This window comes from Salmo salar, chromosome 12, assembly GCF_965601325.2.
Source record: "Salmo salar chromosome 12, fSalSal1, whole genome shotgun sequence".
NCBI classification, from domain to species: domain Eukaryota; kingdom Metazoa; phylum Chordata; class Actinopteri; order Salmoniformes; family Salmonidae; genus Salmo; species Salmo salar.
This window is the reverse complement of record NC_138302.1, coordinates 13,536,190-13,542,434: the sequence shown is the minus strand read 5'-3', so window position 1 is coordinate 13,542,434 and position 6,245 is coordinate 13,536,190.

The following is a 6,245-nucleotide window of genomic DNA, read 5'->3' as shown; positions in this document are numbered from 1 at the left end:
GAGGCATCACTACAGACCCTGGTTTGATTCCAGGCTGTATCACAACTGGCCGTGATTGGGAGTGCCATAGGGTGGCGCACAATTGGTCCAGTGTCATCTGCGTTAGTGTTTGGCTGGGGTAGGCCGTCATTGTAAATAAGAATTTGTTCTTAACTGACTTGCCTGGTTAAATAAAATAATTAACTGATACACAAAACAACGCTGGATTCCAAACTGAGTTTTTCAATTGAAAATATTATACAAAATCCTTGCAATCAATAGATGTTATCTATATGGGGGGTATAACCATCCAAGCTCTGCATATTTTTGCTATGAAGAGACAGAATCATTAGATCATTTGTTTTGGTACTGTCCATATGTTGCTTGTTTTTGGTCGCAGGTTCAGGAATGGCTGAAGAATTGCAACATTTACCTGGAGATAACTCTGCAAATAGCACTGCTGGGTGATTTAAAAAGTCATAGTCAATCGATCAATAATAGTCTTAGAATTTTTTTATCTGTAATTTAAAATCTGTAGAAACTGTGAGAATAGAAAGGCTCAGAACTTTTGTGAAACATTACAGCACAGTTGAAAAATATATGGCAAATGGGATACTGGATGGTGTTCAGAGATTGATAGGAGGGGTTGAGTCGAGCTGAAGGATGGGACTAAAAATAACGAGATAACTAATGTATAATATACTGTGTCTGTAAAATGTATATAGGTTCAGAACTTTTGTGAAACAGCACTGTTGAAAAATCAGAGATAGAGATAGATGGGAAGGGGTTAAGGGTAGCTGAAGGATGGGAGGGTTCGGGAAAATAATAAAGGAAAATATATGTTTAAAATATATAGATTTATATATATAGATATATGGGGGATTGGAAATGATGCAATGATTCCACATTGATAGAAGCGACAATCTATCTGCAATATGAAAGCTGATCTACCTCTAAAGGACTGAATGCGCAGCCTCAACATCCCATGTTGAGTGAACAGTTCCCTTTGGGGTTTTGTGCCTAAGACTAAAAAAAATGAAGAGCTTTTCAAATGCACATCGTGTAGCGTTTACAAAAGACATCAGTGACTGGAATAATGTTACCTTAGTTAAAAAGAACTGGATTTCACTCTGGATAATAGCGTCTGCTAAACAACTAAAATGTAAATGAAGGATGTATTATCATAAACAAGATAGGCTGTCTAGCTGCAACATTATGAATGTTTAAAGAAATGCTCCGGTACTTTGGCAACTAGTTAGTATTTCTTAAACCTCCCGCTTTGGGCTGGATGTGTCAATGTGTGAAATGCTTACTTTGAAAGCCACTGTTTTCTGGAAGCTGTGCTGCACCATTTTCCCTACATTTCCCCCCCACAGGGGCAGGCCTCTAGCAATTTGACCTCCAGACAATGAGGTTCAGCCTCACCATTTGACTGACAACTAGCAAGGATCACACACAGCAGAGAAAGAGAGAGAGAGAGCAATGACGTGGTGCACATATCTGCACATGAGGTATTATGACATTTTTGAGGACCACTTTTGGCCCTGGGGTCTACTTTCAGAACGACTGGCTAAAAAGTATACAAAAGTACCAGAGAATCCCTTCAACTGTCTTGAATGAGCCTCATGTCTCAGGTGAAGTCACTGCTCAGGGAAAGCTCAGAGACTTTGCTTTTTAATGGTCGAATAAGAGAGAAAAAAAGAAGGAACCCGCACACTGCTCTTGATAGTATCACTGCTCTTTAATAAGCTTTACGTATCGGCCTCACGGCCTTCATCAAAGCTTTAAGGGAAATATGTTTTATATCTTTGCCTATAGGAGCTTGCAAGTAAGCATTTCACTGTGCCATTTAAACCCGCTGTATTCTGTGCACGTGATGAATAAACGTTTGATTTGATTTATAGTAGACTACACTGCATAAGTATATAAAGGTATTTTTATATATTTTTAAGCTTTTAATATTTCTACGTCATTATCCCTACACAAACACATTAATCTGATCCATTCATGAAATCCTTCATTTCATTGAATTAAGAAAAATTGTTATCATGAGATTATTGTGGTCACAGGTCCCAAAGTGCAGTCATCATCATCAACACAATCACCACCATCATCATTTTTATTTATTTTATTTCACCTTTATTTAACCGGGTAGGCTAGTTGAGAACAAGTTCTCATTTGCAACTGCGACCTGGCCAAGATAAAGCAAAGCAGTTTGACACATACAACAACACAGAGTTACACATGGAATAAACAAACATACAATCAATAATACAGTAGGAAAATCTATATACAGCATGTGCAAATGAGGTTGGATAAGAGAGGTTAGGCAACAAATAGGCCATGGTGGAAAAATAATTACAATATAGCAATTAAACACTGGAATGGGAGGATGTGCAGAGGATGAATGTGCAAGTTGAAATAGATTAGATGGGCTAGAATGTGCAAGTTGAGGTAGATTAGATGGGCTATTTACAGACGAGCTATGATCAGGTGCAGTGATCTGTGAGCTGCTCTGACAGCTGGTGCTTAAAGCTAGTGAGGGAGGTAAGAGTCTCCAGCTTCAGAGATTTTTGTAGTTCGTTCCAGTCATTGGCAGCAGAGAACTGGAAGGAGAGGCAGCCAAAGGAAGAATTGGCTTTGGGGGTGACCAGTGAGATATACCTGCTGGAGTGCGTGCTACGGGTGGGTGCTGCAATGGTGACCAGTGAGCTGAGATAAGGCGGGGCTTTACCTAGCAAAAACTTGTAGATGACCTGGAGCCAGTGGGTTTGGCGACGAGTATGAAGGGAGGGCCAGCCAACGAGAGCATACAGGTCGTAGTGGTGGGTAGTATATGGGGCTTTGGTGACAAAACGGATGGCACTGTGATAGACTGTATCCAATTTGTTGAGTAGAGTGTTGGAGGCTATTTTGTAGATGACATCGCCGAAGTCGAGGATTGGTAGGATGGTCAGTTTTACGAGGGTATGTTTGGCAGCATGAGTGAAGGATGCTCTGTTGCGAAATAGGAAGCCGATTCTAGATTTAATTTTGGATTGGAGATGCTTAATGTGAGTCTGGAAGGAGAGTTTACAGTCTAACCAGACACCTAGGTATTTGTAGTTGTCCACATATTCTAAGTCAGAACCGTCCAGAGTACTGATGCTGGACGGGCGGGCAGGTGCGGGCAGCGATCGGTTGAAGAGCATGCATTTAGTTTTACTTGCATTTAAGAGCAGTTGGAGGCCACGGAAGAGAGTCGGCCCGAGAATTGAACTCTGTGGCACCCCCATAGAGACTGCCAGAGGTCCGGACAACAGGCCCTCCAATTTGACATACTGAACTCTATCGGAGAAGTAGTTGGTGAAACAAGTGAGGCAATCATTTGAGAAACCAAGGCTGTTGAGTCTGCCAATAAGTATGTTGTGTTTGACAGAGTCGAAAGCCTTAGCCAGGTCGATGAATACGGCTGCACAGTAATGTCTCTTATCGATGGCGGTTATGATATCGTTAAGGACCTTGAGCGTGGCTGAGGTGCACCCATGACCAGCTCTGAAACCAGGGCTGCAGGCCCAGGCTGCAGGCCCAGACGGCATCCCCGGCCGCGTCCTCAGAGCATGCGCAGACCAGCTGGCTGGTGTGTTTACGGACAAATTCAATCAATCCTTACCCCAGTCTGCTGTTCCCACATGCTTCAAGAGGGCCACCATTGTTCCTGTTCCCAAGAAAGCTTAGGTAACTGAGCTAAATGACTACCGCCCCGTAGCACTCACTTCCGTTATCATGAAGTGCTTTGAGAGACTAGTCAAGGATCATATCACCTCCACCCTACCTGACACCCTAGACTCACTCCAATTTGCTTACCGCCCCAATAGGTCCACAGATGACGCAATCGCAATCACACTGCACACTGCCCTAACCCATCTGGACAAGAGGAATACCTATGTAAGAATGCTGTTCACCCTGGGTCTCGACCCCCCCTGTGCAACTGGGTCCTGGACTTCCTGACGGGCCGCCCCCAGGTGGTGAGGGTAGGTAACAACATCTCCACCCCGCTGATCCTCAACACTGGGGCCCCACAAGGGTGCATTCTCAGCCCTCTCCTGTATTCCCTGTTCACCCACGACTGCGTGGCCATGCACGCCTCCACCTCAATCATCAAGTTTGCAGACGACACTACAGAAGAAGGCACAGCAGCGCCTCTTCAACCTCAGAAGGCTGAAGAAATTCGGCTTGTCACCAAAAACACTTGCAAACTTTTACAGATGCACAATCGAGAGCATCCTGTCGGGCTGTATCACCGCCTGGTACGGCAACTGCTCCGCCCATAACCGTAAGGCTCTCCAGAGGGTAGTGAGGTCTGCACAACGCATCACCAGGGCAAACTACCTGCCCTCCAGGACACCTACACCACCCGATGTCACAGGAAGGCCAAAAAGATCATCAAGGACAACAACCACCCGAGCCACTGCCTGTTCACCCCGTTATCATCCAGAAGGCGAGGTCAGTACAGGTGCATCAAAGCTGGGACCGAGAGATTGAAAAACAGCTTCTATCTCAAGGCCATCAGACTGTTAAACAGCCATCACTAACATTGAGTGGCTGCTGCAAACATACTGACTCAACTCTAGCCACTTTAATAATGGAAAGATTGATGTAATAAACGTATCACTAGCCACTTTAAACAATGCCACTTTATATAATGTTTACATACCCTACATTACTCATCTCATATGTATATACTGTACTCTATACCATCTACTGCATCTTGCCTATGCCGTTCGGCCATCACTCATTCATATATTTTTATTTACATATTCTTATTCATTCCTTTACACTTGTGTGTATAAGGTAGTTGTTTTGAAATGTTAGGTTAGATTACTTGTTAGATATTACTGCATGGTCAGAACTAGAAGGACAAGCATTTTGCTACACTCGCATTAACATCTGCTAACCATGAATAGATATAGGTCTGTAGCAGATTGGGTCTAGATTCTCCTAGACCCAAACTATGGCAATCTCAGACGATACAAAAGAGAGGTTGAACAGGCTAGTAATAGGGGTTGCAACAATTTCGGCAGATAATTTTATAAAGAGAGGGTCCAGATTGTCTAGCCCAGCTGATTTGTAGGGGTCCAGATTTTGCAGCTCTTTCAGAACATCAGCTATCTGGATTTGGGTGAAGGAGAAGTGGGGGACTTGGAGTTGCTGTGGGGAGTGCAGGGCTGTTGACCGGGGTAGGGGTAACCAGGTGGAAAGCATGACCAGCCGTAGAAAAATGCTTATTGAAATTCTCAATTATTGTGGATTTATCGGTAGTGACAGTGTTTCCTAGCCTCAGTGCAGTGGGTAGCTGGGAGGAGGTGCTCTTATTCTCCATGGACTTTACAGTGTCCCAGAACTTTTTTGAGTTTGTACTACAGGATGCAAATTTCTGTTTGAAAAAGCTAGCCTTAGCTTTCCTAACTGCCTGTGTATATTGGTTCCTAACTTCCCTGAAAAGTTGCATATCACGGGGGCTATTCGATGCTAATGCAGTACGCCACAGGATGTTTTTGTGCTGGTCAAGGGCAGTCAGGTCTGGAGTGAACCAAGGGCTATATCTGTTCCTGGTTCTCCATTTTTTGAATGGAGCATGCTTATTTAAGATGGTGAGGAAGGCACTTTTAAGAATAACCAGGTATCCTCTGCTGACGGGATGAGGTCAATGTCATTCCAGGATACCTTGGCCAGGTCGATTAGAAAGGCCTGCTCGCTGAAGTGTTTTAGGGAGCGTTTGACAGTGATGAGGGGTGGTTGTTTGACCGCAGACCCATTACGGATGCAGGCATGAGGCAGTGATCGCTGAGATCTTGGTTGAATACAGCAGAGGTGTATTTGGAGGGCGAGTTAGTTAGGATGATATCTATGAGGGTGCCCGTGTTTACGGATTTGGGGTTGTACCTGGTAGGTTCATCGACCATTTGTGTGAGATTGAGGGCATCAAGCTTAGATTGTAGGATGGCCGGGGTGTTAAGCATGGCCCAGTTTAGGTCACCTAGCAGCACGAGCTCAGAAGATAGATGGGGGCAAACAATTCACATATGGTGTCCAGGGCACAGCTGGGGGCAGAGGGTGGTCTATAGCAAGCGGCAACGGTGAGAGACTTGTTTCTGGAAAGGTGCATTTTTAGAAGTAGAAGCTCGAATTGTTTTGGTACAGACCTGGGGCACGATAGCATAGATTCAAGGCTTAATGTACAGACAAAGGTATGGTAGGAAGAGAGTACATTGGAGGTAAACCTA